At 38.0% G+C, this 13665-nt stretch overlaps 2 pseudogenes; one reads left to right on the plus strand and one right to left on the minus strand.

The window, feature by feature from the left end:
• The first annotated feature begins 4999 nt into the window (after positions 1-4999).
• On the plus strand, positions 5000-5434 carry LOC100426890 (NADH dehydrogenase [ubiquinone] iron-sulfur protein 5 pseudogene; annotated as a pseudogene).
• Positions 5435-11587: 6153 nt separating this feature from the next.
• LOC710005 (large ribosomal subunit protein uL22 pseudogene) lies at positions 11588-12173 on the minus strand (annotated as a pseudogene).
• Positions 12174-13665: the final 1492 nt, after the last annotated feature.

Genomic DNA, 13665 nt, shown 5'->3' on the forward strand with positions numbered 1-13665 from the left:
TACCAAGTCCCAACAGATGGTTCAGCTGGTGCTTAATGAACAAAAGAAGTATAAATAAATTTATACTGTTCAGAGGAAAGAAAAATGTCTCTTCTTTATTTGAACAAGAAGAACTGACAAAGACTCTCTCCCTGACCAAACTTTAGTCAGGCTCCTCTGAGCCTTCTTCTCTACTGGGCGTTGACCTTGGTCCCTGTTTTTGTTGGGTCCGCATAGCCCATTTGTAGCAAGAATCCTGCTGACTCAGGTTAGGGAGAATTTCCCAGGCTAAAATCTGATCAAATTCTTAATATCTGATCACCCTGACCTGCCTTCAGCAAAAATCCTGTTAGGTTGGTGTAGCAAAAATCCCCCCTACCCTTGATATCTCCTCTTAGTAATTTTTCATTCATTGACCTCCTTATTTTGATTGATAGCTATAAATTTCCATTTATTTTTGCTATACAATCAGTGAGTTGAGTCTGATCTCTCACCTCTGCTGTAATAGTCTTGATACCTATTGCTATAGCCTTGAATTATGTCTTAACAAGTGTCAGAATAATTTTTTCTTTATCTATCTATATATTTGCTTTATATAATATGCATATATGATATATACCATATATATAAACCAAACTCCTATGAGCAAACAAGATTAGCAAATATTAAACCTAACTCTTTTGTTCTGCAAACAATAAAAATGAGACAAAGCTAAGTGAGTTATTTAAAATTAAAAATATTTTCCTCTGGTTGCAATGTAAGCCAGTTCCTCTTTGTGCTATAGTGAATCAAATCAGAAAAGCTGCTAACTTTCACAGATTCACGTGCCAGACTTTAAAACCGTGAATGTTCAGGTCATCCTGTTCTCTCTGTTTAATAGGTTGGAGAAAAAACAGCCATTTATCAAAGGTATGAAGCTCAAACTATATTGTTAGGGAGAATTTCCAAAGAAGGTTTATATATCTTCAATACATAAAATAGTGTCCTGAAGCCAGAATTCTTCCATTAAAAAAATTCTCTCTGCTCCTTCCCCTTTGATTGTATTGTTCTTTAGTGGAACTTGCCCAAAAAAAGGCCTGAAGAGTAAACACATGGCAAGCAATTGTGATCACTCTTCCCTTGCCCTGGCCAAAAGCTTATTAGATTATATTGATTTACCAGCTCTTTCCTTGCAGAAATAGCCTAATTAAATGCTTAATACTGCCTCTGAAGATGAGTTCAGCTCAATAGTTATTTTGGGTTCTAATTTTAGAAGCTGTCCCTCCTATGATTATAATTTTGGTAATGAGAATTAAATGTTGATGTCTCAAATTGGCATTCTCTCCATTCTTTAACGTATTATTTCCTGGAGCCAAAATGTTGTTGGAAGTCCAAGTTTAAATTGGACCCAATCACAGAGTATTTTTACCTTCAGCAGAAAGATTATTCTCTTGTTTACTGGGGAGTATATATGTAATTCTAGCTTTTCTTCTTTCTTTGAAAAGTTATTTGGGGAAAATTTCAAAGTTATTCTGGTTTAAGCTTCAGAGTGGATATATTCTGCATTCAGGATACTATCTCCTTTTTTATGGGAATGGAGCCATAGGATTCTTTTTTCAATGGGCATTTTGCCTTTATAAGAGAAAGATAATTTTAAAGACTTTTTAAAAATTATTTTTTGTAAAGCCACATGATCTAACTTTTGCGACTAACTTCAGCAGTTTAAAAGGCAGGCTCTTTAAGGGCTATAGGAAGATATGGATTTGGAGTAGCTGTGACTTTTTCTCTTCTTTTCCTTCCTTTTCAAGAATAACTAGACTTATTCTTATGGTAGTAAAGGGTTGGCAAATCTAAATGACACAATCCACCTTTAATCTAAGATAGTCTAAACCTTCATTTTCCAGCAATAGGTGACCCCAGAGTGACTATGTGAAAATTATTTTAAAAGTAGACCACACATCTCAAATACTACCTTCTCTGGCTAAAAAAAATGTATTTATGAGCCTTTTGTGTTTATGAGTCTTTGTGATTGCTCTTTGCTTTAAATTGTCCACCTAAGAGGTCTTTGATGGTAATATTCGTTAAATACCTGCTTCCTTTCCCAAAGACAAGTTGATTATTATTATTTGCAATCTACTAGGAAATAATTTTGAGCAATGTAACTGGACTTGTCCAACTGACAACCAACAAAAAAGTTTTGTTTCATCGCTTTTTTTTGTTTGTTTGTTTCTGTGAAATTAAGGGCATCACTGACACCCTGGAGCATCTGAAAACAAATTTCCTTTTTTGAGGCTTTGGTGGTTATCAAATAGGGTGTGAATTTACCATGCTCCATTGCGCTGAAGGAGACCCGTGTTTGATGGTCTTGCCAGGCATTTACACATTGTATAATGCTGCCTCCACTTTCAGTTCAAAGCAAGCATTGTCTCCTGGGTTTTCACTTAGCTTATATTGCTGCTTCTCATTTATTTTGACATAACAGTTCACTTCAAACTAGATAATCTTCTGATCAGGAAAAAGAGAAGCTAGCTCCTTTCCTTCATAAAACAACCTTTTCTTTGAAGACACAGTTCAGTAAATCCAATAAATTTTGAGACAGGATTACTTTTCATTGGTTGGGTAACTATGATAAAAAATGAAAACAAGTCCTTTAAAGATGCTTTTGATACAAGACTTTTTTTTTTGCTAAGTTTAGAAAAGCCATTCTATATGTATAATAATTTGATAATATTAGCCCACATAAATTTTAGTTGTATTGGTGGAATTTTGGCTTTTGAACTGTGTATGTGAAACAGAAGAAGAGAAAGCAAAACAAACAACCAACTAATGTAGTTGGTTTTTTGTTGAAATTCTAAAGGGAATTTGAACATGAATTCAAAATGCTGTTTATTAAACAGCAAACACAGAGAAATTCATTGTAGAAGTTTAAAACATAGCAAGATTGATTTTAAAAGTGCAACTCAAAGCCATGTTTTAGAAAACGTTTCAGCTAATGGTGGCTAGCAAAAGATCTCTGCTGGCAGTGGTTTTGGAATCTCAGAGGGTTACTTTCTGTGAAACAATGATTTCTTTTTTCTAAGGTTAGTAAGTAAAGTCAATTAAAAGCAATTTCAGGTATGATTGGGAAAACAGAAACAAAACCAGAAACAGTTGTTTGCTTTCAGTGTTGAAGCCCTGAAAGGGAGGTCATTACAAAAATTGTTTTGAAATTTACAACTTTTGGATTGTTCCTGAAGTTTCCTGAAAATATAAATGTCACCTAGTAAGTATTTACAATACACATGTAAAATTTTTATCAAATCACTTTGGAATCCATTGCAAGTGCCCAAACATGCCTGGTAAATGAGCTAACTACACAAACTAGAAATAATAATTTCTAAGTGTAAGTTTATACAAAAGCTTCGTGCATTTTTGACTGATACAAATACTAGCTAATATTCAGTTGGAGTTTCAGTTTGGAAAGTAATTCTTCATTCACCACATGATGTGATTCTTCTAAGAGTCCTGTAAAATAGATAGGGCAGGTTATATAGTCTTCATTGTGAAGAGACAGTAAATAATAGCTATGATTTATTGAAGGTTAACTGTAAGCCATACATCGTTTAAATATTTTGCATATATTAGCTCATTTATTCCTCTCAACAGCCTTATGAAGTAGATACTATTGTTGTGCTATTTTGGAGATGAAGAAATTACGACAGAGAGGTTAAGCATCTACCTAAGGCTGTACAGCTAGAAGTGATGAAGGTGAGATTCAAGTTGAGAAATGATTACTGTCCCATTTTGCAGATGAGAAACCTGAGGTTTAGAGAAGCTGAGGTCACTGAGCTCACTAAGCTTACCAAGGTCAAAATCCTTGAAAGGGGCTGGGTGCAGTGGCTCATACTTGTAATTCTAGTGTGCAGATCACTTGAGCCCAGGAGTTTGAGACTAACCTGGTCTCAGGATGGCAAAACCTCGTCTCTGCTAAAAATACAAAAATTAGTTGGGCATGGTGATGTGCATCTGAAGTCCCAGCTACTTGGGAGGCTGAGGTAGGAGGACTGCTTAAGCCCAGGAGGTTGAGGCTGCAATAAGCCATGATTGTGCCACTGCACTCCAGCCTGGGCAACAGAGCGAGCCCTTGTCTAAAACAAACAAACAAAAACAAAAACAAAAACAAAAAACTGACAAAGAACAATACCGAAATTTAGAGAAAAAAAAATCTCTCAGTCTGTCTGGCCATAAAAATCTTAGCTTTTAAGCTTTTAAACATTTTATTTCAATGTTTAAACCCTGGTTTCTCCATTATTGATTTTATGCCAAGATATTTAAGCTAATATGTTGCTCAATTGTGGTCACTGTATACAAAAGCTAAATTGGCATTTTTCTCCCACTGTGTAATTTTTAATATCTGTTTCTGCTTTGTAGCTTTGGTAGATAAATGGCTTTTACTTGGGATACTGGGAAACTTTTGGGGGAGTATAAGATGCAAAGTATACAGTAATGTGCTAGAATCACTGGGGACGCATTTTAAAAATACATCAGCTGATGCCTCTGAACAGATCTATCATATCAGATAGGTATGGCACTACCCAGGGTGGGCGGGGGCTATCAGAAGGAGGCTGCCCTAGCCTGGGTACTTTCAGAAAAGTTCTCCAGCGAAACCTACTATGTTCTAACCCAGATGAAAACTGCAAGAGGCCCCTCTCCACACCCTCACAAGCTGTCTCACGCTCTGGAGACTTTTCAAGTTGTAGATATTCCCTGACAGTTACAATGAGAGAACTGTTTTCCTCCATCTGGGTAATAAGGCCTCTGATCATTAATTTGGGGGCAGAATTATTGTGCGGTCTGTGGTCAACTAAAATCTATAAATTTTTTTTTCTTACTGAAACCAAGATTAAAATAAGTCATCCCCTTTACGCTGTCTATATTAAATGTACCTAATTTGGGTTCATTATTCTTGTGTGTTGAGCTCTTTGTCAAAATGGATTTGATAATCTAATATATTAGTGAACTATTTTCAGGTTTGTGTCATATAAAAATTTGAAAAGTAGAATCATCCTGAAGCAGCGGCCAGAGAAGAGACAAGGGCACGAGCATCAGAATGCCATGCCTTTCTTGGACGTGCAGAAACGGTTTCGCGTTAACACAGATCGATGGTTGACAATCCAAAGTGCTGAACAGTCCTACAAGATTCCTGCTCGATGTCATCCTTTTGAAAAAGAATGGATAGAATGTGCACATGGAATTGGTGGTATCTGGGCAGAGAAAGAGTACAAAATAGAAAATGATTATTTCATAGAGTATACTTTGGCAGAAAACGATGAGACGTTTGAGTACCATCAGGAAGCAGTGGGACAAGCTGGTAAAGGAAGGGAAGTACACCCGTCCACCTCACCATGTGGGCAAGGGGGAGCCTCGGACCCTAAGCAGACTCCCAAAGTGCTGGGACTACAGGTGTGAGCCACTGCACCCAGCTGTTATAAAGTAGTTTTCAGCTTTATTTCCTTCACTAAAAAATTGGGAGAGTAATAGCAATCTCAAAGGAGTGTTGAACATACTGAGATTTTATATGCATATAAGCACAAACACGTACATATATAACATATATATAATTTCCTCTAGAATAGTACCTGACATGGTAAATATTCAATGAATAGTGTCTATTATTAATAACTAATAATTATTAGTTAATAATTATTAATGGCTAATAATTATTTAATACATTATTATCTTTGAGGATATTGTGAGAGAATTTGATCAATATATGTCTTTCTATGCCAGAATATTATCTCATAAAAAAAGAGAGGTGTATTAGTCTTAGCTTACCTCGTAGACCATTTATGATGGATCACTATTAGTCTCTTGTTCTGTTTTCTTTTTTTCTTTTTTTTTTTTTTTTGAGATGGAGTCTCACTCTGTCATCCGGGCTGGAGTACAGTGGCGTGATCTGGGCTCACTGCAACCTCCGCCTCCAGGGTTCAAGCGATTCTCCTACCTCAGCCTCCTGAGTAGCTGGGATTACAGGCGTGCATCACCACACCTGGCTAATTTTTGTATTTTTAGTAGAGACGGGGTTTCACCATGTTGGTCAGGCTGGTCTCGAACTCCTGACCTCATGATCTGCCTGCCTTGGCCTCCCAAAGTACTGGGATTACAGGCATGAGCCACCACACCTGGTTAGTCTCTTATTCTTGAGTTAATATAATATAGTGTTAATCTATTCATATTTCTCAGTTTGTAAAATCTTTGGCTGAGTTTTTTATATTTCTTTCTTTCTTTTTGGAGACAGAGTCTCATTATGTTGCCCAGGCTGGAGCCCAGTGGCTGTTCACAGGCCTGATCCCATTACTAATGAGCATGGGAGTTTTGACCTGCTTAGTTTCTGACTTAGGCCTGTTCACCTCTCCTTAGGCAAACTGTGGTCCCCTGCTCCTAGGAAGTCACCGTATTGATGCTGAACTTAGTGTGAACACCCAGTCGGCTTAGTGCACTAGAGTCCGGGTGCACTAGAGTCTTAGTGTGCTAAACTCCTGGACTCAAGCAATCCTTCTGGTTCAGCCTCTTCAGTAGCTGGAATTACAGGCTCACACCACTGCACTCTACAGTTTTTTGTTTCTATGCATGATGAAATAGAATAAAGCCTTGCTTTTCTTAAACCTAGTATTAGCTATATCCCAAGTATCATCTGCCATTGCTGAGAACCCAGAACTAAATAAACAGTTGAGGAGATGAGCTTTCATTTATAGCTTTACTTGTGAAAGGTTGATGTAGCTTTAGTTTTCTTTGGCCATCAGTTTCTAAAAGTTCTTAAAAGTTTGTTTCCCAATCGAGTTAAATGAAATTAGCTAGACAGTTTTGACTATTGCTAAAAAGTCAAAAAGAAAAAACTGTAAGAGATTTTGTTGAGGGCAAGAAAGCAAATTATAAGAATATGATTGGTGTTTTTAATTCTATAACTAATTTTGCACAATGCTATGTTTTGTTGTGGATGAGAGGTGAAAGTGACATTAGAGATTTATCTCAAGTTAAATAAGATTTCATTGCTTTTGGGTAGTGAGCAGACATACAGAAGGATGTTCATTTAATCTCCAGAGAAAGTTTAAATGGGTTTCTGAGTGTGCCAAGAGATAACTGTTCAGGTTTAGTTTATAAGCAGGATTCCTTAGCCAACATTTTTATTTCCCTTTTTATAGTTTCTAAAATAACATTAGCTCTAACATGCCTAACAATCTCAAGAAAATATATCCTAGTTTGTGATATGCACTCTCTGTAATGGTTTACCATCACTTTAGACTTCAGGAATAAGGTTCAGTAATTTTAAAACTCAATGCCGTGACATAGAAAACTACTGGCATTATTAACTTTCAAATCAATGAGGAGAGTAGAAGAATGTTTTAACAAAAGAGCTAATGGCTGTTTTCTTTAACCTATGGTTGGAATAATTAAATAGCATGGCCTTTTCATCCAACGCTAAAAGTAAAATGGAGAGTCTGATGTTTAATATCTGAATCCTGTAGAGGATATCGCTGGCACATGTGTAATAGGTTTCAATTTTCTTCTTCTTTTCTTAAACAGATATTCTTCCTAGCAGCACCACATGATTCTTATTATTTAACATTTATTTAGTAGTGGCAATAGATTTGGCTCTGCATTGAATGTCAGAGAGTAGGGATAATTCCTTCCTGGTGGGCATAGTATAAAAATCAGGCAAACCAAACTTCCATATTCAGAGATAATTATCCATGATATGAGGCAGAGGCAGAGCACGACACAGGTGCTCTGCTCTTTCAGGAGGCATCTTAAACAAAAATGGAGGTGAGAGTGCCCACAGCCTAGTGCTGTCATCTGGAATGCTGGTGAAACAAGCCCCTAAAGCTGACTTAAAAGGCACAGCTGAATTGAGCACAAAGAGAAACCAACGGGCTTGTGGATGTTACTGTGCCTTCAATGAAGCTTTAACTCAATAATATGACGATTTAAAAGCAGATGTGGTTTTCCTAACATTGTTACAGTTTCAACCACCCAGCTATTTTGCTCCTTTGTGATTTTGAATGAATTATTGATAAGGAATACTTCAAAGGTGTGCAAAAAATTCTTTTGCGTTTAGCGTTTATAAAACAATGATGTTGATGGAGGGAAAAAGAAAACCACTGTCAATATTTCTCTGAGACTAAACAATAACAAAGTGCCTTCAGGATTCATTTTAATGAGAAATACTAGTGTGGCTCTGTGGAAATCTCGGGACAAGCAGTGCACACTAGCAAATTAATTATAGGTTGGCAGCCAGGCAAATGTAGGAGGCTTATGGTGGCACTGTAGAAAATAAATATTATTTTAATCAGCAATACTGGCTTATTTCCTCAAAGGTAACATCAACCGTTAAATGTACAAGTCACATATATGTAGAAAACGATTTCAAAACAAGGGGTGCGTGGCTTTTCTGACTGCTATTTTCAAGTTAGTACTTGCACAAGGTTTCCTCAAAATAAGGCACAACTGATCCCTTAGTCTTGTCCGTGGTCAGAGAACAGGGTTATCATTACCGACAGCATTTTATCTAAGCCTCACTCTGATCTGTGCTGGAGGAGACATTGACTTTCATGATGGTTTTATGGATCGATGATTCAGGTGGTTCTCCAGATAGCTCTGCTGGATTCCTGGGCCCTGTTTGCAAGTCAAAGCTGCGTCTCCTCCCCTAGGTGGAATTTCTCAGTTCAAGGATTCACTTCTTAGCTGCCTCCAGCTCCTGCAGTTGGCAGCTGACGGGGCAGCGCTGTTAATGCAACCAGAGTGTTTAAAGCGGCAGGTGATAAGAGACGCTGGGATTTTAACAGCATAATGAATTAATTCGCAAACTCACTGAGCACAAATGATAACTTTGGTACAATTTCTAGTTGCAATTAGGAGGGGACTGCATTGTTTTACAGGATAAAGGTATTAGTCCTGATTCTTGTAATGTAATGTGTAGTATACTGGTATCTTTGAGGAAAAGCTAGTTTCTGGATGTGTGAATTTGCCCGTGACCAACTCCTGAAACGGATGCAAATTAAAATGAGCGATTTCTGTGATAGTGAATGTGCTGTAGCATAGCCTCTATACCCAGATTCCTAAGAGGGGGCTGGCAGAGTCTTAGAATTTCATTTTGCCTCAATGCTTATCCAAAAGCAGCATAACCAGCCCGTGTTCAAATGTATCCCAAACTTTTATTATATTTTGAGTTCATCCAGGCTGAGCGTGCAATCTTCATTTTGTACTTCAACCTGTAACTATTTCAGTGACTGCCTTCAGAATCAACAAATTTGAGATGACTTTTAATTTCTGAGATGACTTTTAATTTCTGTGTCCATTGTCCAAGAGAATCGTTCATATCTTCACCCACTATTTCTGGTGTTCCCCCAAAATATTTCTAGCAGAAGAAATACAATTTTAAATACCAACAAGTTTTAGAAAAGCAAATTCTACTTTTATCAGAATTTGATTGGCATTATTAACAGTATTTTCAAAAAGAAAATTGTGAGTTTGTGTTAACGAAAATGTATGCTAATGTCTTTTTAAGAATTATTTGCCATTATTTTTCTCTTTAGATTGCTATACTACTAAAAGTAATCAATAAAATCTATTGTTACCTGTAGAATGCTCAGATAAGTACTAGGTATACATGGCTAATTAAAAAATATCATTTGATGATAATAGTGGTGATAGACATAATGATAAAATACTTGTTCTTTCAGATGACTGACTTATGCTAAAATGATATATTCATTCGATACAATGAATATTCAATGCAATTTAATAAATATTCATTGGACACCTGTGCTAGGCCCTAGGGATATTAAGATGAGAAAGATTCAGTATTTTGAAAGATTATATTGTTACAAATATTCCCTCCTTTTCCTATAAGAGGATTATACTTCCTGCCGGTGGCCATGTACCTTGCAGTGAGTCCTGAGGGAAGGGAATATGTATACTTCTCTATTATTGACCATGTGACTAATTTTTTTTTTTTTTTTTTTTTTTGAGACTGAGTCTGGCTCTGTCGCCCAGGCTGGAGCGCAGTGGCCGGATCTCAGCTCACTGCAAGCTCCGCCTCCCGGGTTTACGCCATTCTCCTTCCTCAGCCTCCCGAGTAGCTGGGACCACAGGCGCCCGCCACTTATGACCTGAGTGGACATGACTCATGCTACATCTGAGCGGCATTGTGTGTTTCTCGCAACATTCTTACTTTTTTCTCTCTTCTCAAGAATGGCATATCTCAAAAAGGAGCTGCTCCTAATCTGAAACACAACCCTGCCTTTAATCTGAGTCCTGGAGAGAAAAGATTAAACAAAGCCACAGCAGTTGACCACAGTTGCCAATGTGTAACATGTCTGTTATAACTTGCTGAGACTTTGGAAGTTGATTTTTCACCATAGGAAGCTAACTAAAACACTTTACATGGTATTAAACTACAGTACCTTAATTCTAAGGCACTAAAAGTTGTGATAAACTGCACATAAATTTATGACCCAGAAAGAACTAGTTCTAGTCCAATAATCTACAAGCTCAAGTTATGTAACATTGTCGAGATGTACTGTGAGCAAATTACATCTGGGTTGTTCTGCCCAGATTTGGATACTGACAAATTTTAGTGAATTAATTGTGCAGCTATCTCCATTGAGTGTTTAGGTTACCAAAAAGAATAACTCTGCCATAATTTAATTGTCCTAGATGTACAGATCTGGCCCAAGTCAATTGGTAGTTCAAAGTCAAAGTTGACATGCTTTGTTTATCCAGTGGAATGAAAACTAAGGCTTTTTTTCAGGACAGTTAACATGCCAGAGATACATATCCACTCATTTCTAATATCTCTTGATGCTTCTCAATAATTAGGTATCAACAAACATTTGCATCTCTCCTCTCTTTCTCCTCTTAGGGTCTGGGTTACCGTGGATGGAGAGAACTTTGCCTGAACAGAAAAAATAGACAGTGTGTGTTTTGTCATATGTGTGTTTGCCTGCATCTGAGAGAGAGAGGAAGAGAAAGTGAGGGAATAAAAGTTTTAACTCCGTTCACACTGTATTATACTTCCTTGAGAGTTCTCTTATGCACCTGAAAATATCATACACCAGATGAAAATCCCATAATATTGTAAAGAAAATAAAGATTATTTAACATATTTATTTTTGTTGTGTCTTTTCAGAATGTTTTCCTATACACCCTTTGCCAACTGCCTTTCCTTAGACTTGCATGCTAGGACGCAGGCTGCGGTAGATATTGCTAATGCTCGCCTGTGTTTGGCCCTCTTGTTGTCCCTTGGAGCATGGCACACTCCATCTCCCACTGCCCCGCAGCTGGGTCAGTCATGTGATGGGTTCTAGCCAATGGACCTGAACAGGGGTGATACAGTCACTCCCTGGGCACGGCTCTCCAGAGGTCCTTTCTCTTGTTGCCGTTACCTTGGAAGACTCATGCTGAGAGGCCAGTGCCACCAGATGGAATTTGGACAGATTCCCGACTCACTGCTTGGACCTGCAAAAGACTTTTTGGGAGCAAGACATAGGTTTTTATGATTTCTGAACACTTTTTACTTTTTTGCCTTGGAATTAGTTGCTTTTTTTTTTTCTTTTTTTTCCTTTTAATTACATTTATTTTAATGCTGAATTTACTCCTGTGCCATAAGTTTTTGTTTCTTCAGTTTCTTCTGGGATATCTTTTCCTTCTGGGCAACCTCCTCTTCTGGTTTAGGAACAATCTGTTCCTTTTCAGTAAGGACCATCTCAATGTGGCAAGGAGAGCTCATGTATGGGTTAATCCGACCATGAGCTCTGTAGGTCCGGCGGTGAATCTCAGGTGCTTTGTTCACTTGGATATGCTCAATGACCAGAGAATCTACATCTAAACCCTTAAGTTCAGCATTACTCTCTGCATTTTTAAGCATGTGCAGCAAAAATTCAGCACTCTTTTTGGGCCACCGACCTTGTGTCCAGCCTCACTGCTTGGCCTGGGCACACCTGCCATCTCCACCATTGTAATGTCGGAATGGTACGCGCTGTTTCTGTAAAGTGACATCAGATACTTCGTGGCTTTTCGTGTATGCATACCCTTGATGGCCTGGGCAGTTTCACGAGTGTTCTTGAAGTGAACGCGAAGACTGGAACCTCTTGATTTGCATGATTTCCTGGGGTTCCCTGGGTCAAGTGAATAGCGAATCATTTTCACAGATTACCTCAGGCTGCTTAGGGAAAGAGCTAGTTGCTTTTTCAAATCTGTCCTTCCTTCCTTCTTTTCTTTCTTCTTACTTTTTTTCCTTCTTTTCTTTATTCCAAAAGTATTTATGAAACCAGGATCTATGCTGGGATTACAGTGACAAACAGTAGAGTCATACTACTGCCCTTATGGATTTATAGGGGAGTGAGAATAGCACACATTTAAAACATTTTTTCCCTGTACTAACCACTCTATCAAACTATCTTACTTAACCCTCATAACAACACTGTGAAATAAGACTTCTTATTATCTCTATTTTATAGATAAAGAAACTGGCCTTCAGAGAAGTAAATGACATACCTTGAATCATACAGACAGTGAAGGGCAGAGTTGGGCTTCAACCCTCAGCTGCTTGTTGTCAAAGCCTCGGTGTTAAACACCACGCTATAATAAGGAGTAACTTTTGGTTATCTGGAGAGTTTGATGCAAACTCATCATTATTATTATAGATCTGTCAAAATTAGAGATTTCTCCCCTCTTTGGGCAAGAGTTTGTACTTTGATATTTTGATCATAATGAAAAGGGTATCAAGAGAGTGGGACCAAAGAGTTCCATTCCCCTTACTCTCTGCCTGAAACAATGCTCAGCCATCTTCCAATATTGCCCTCAGTGCTTTCATCCCTCTCTTGAAGGTGGGATTCATCATCTGTGCAGATAGCTTCATGAATCCACTGCTGGGGTGGCTAACAAAGTGGTGGGCACGAGGAGGTTTTCTTACAGTTTTCAGTCAAGCCCCTGTAAGGATAGAATTTCTGTCAAAGGAAGGGGCAGTAGCGACCCTCTTTCCAGGGGGAAGATCTGTGCACCAGTGAGGATGTCTAATTACAACTTTAAAACAATATTGTTTGTAATACAAAGTGAGACCTTTCTCCCACTTATTTATGATTTTCTTTTTCCATCAAAGGAGCAAGCAGGACTTTGAAACAAATCAAGTTTAAGTGAAAATTTTCAATGTCACTGCCTCCCGCCCCCCACCGGTGACTTATAAACAGCTTATTTTACTGGAAGGGGCACAGAAAACTTTGGCTTTTTACTTAAGGACATTTGATAATAGTCACTGTTTGTTAATTTCAGTTGCATCTCCTTAGTAGCAAATTCTCAGGTTCTCAGGTCCTTTAGGGCCACCCTCAACTCCTGCATTGCTGATAACAGCAGTGTTTCTCAAAGTGTAGACCGTTGATCACATCAGATCATCTGAGTCTTCAAAAATGCAGATTCCCAAGTCTCATTACAGGTTTGTTGAGTCAGTCTCTGTTGATGTTACCTCCTAGCACTGAGCATTTTCTCAAGGTCCAAGGTGGTTATCATGCACACACTTAAGTTTGAGAACCAGTGTACTGGCACCTAGAGTATCTCCTGGCAAAGGTTTTGCTTTCACAAAGAACAAACATTTTAGCTTTTTATTCTTGTCCTCCTTCCCCTGTCCCACTCTGTTTTAACCCATTTATGGAATAGTCTTACAGAACTTATAAC

The sequence above is a fragment of the Macaca mulatta genome, chromosome 1 (assembly GCF_049350105.2).
Source record: "Macaca mulatta isolate MMU2019108-1 chromosome 1, T2T-MMU8v2.0, whole genome shotgun sequence".
NCBI classification, from domain to species: Eukaryota; Metazoa; Chordata; class Mammalia; order Primates; family Cercopithecidae; genus Macaca; species Macaca mulatta.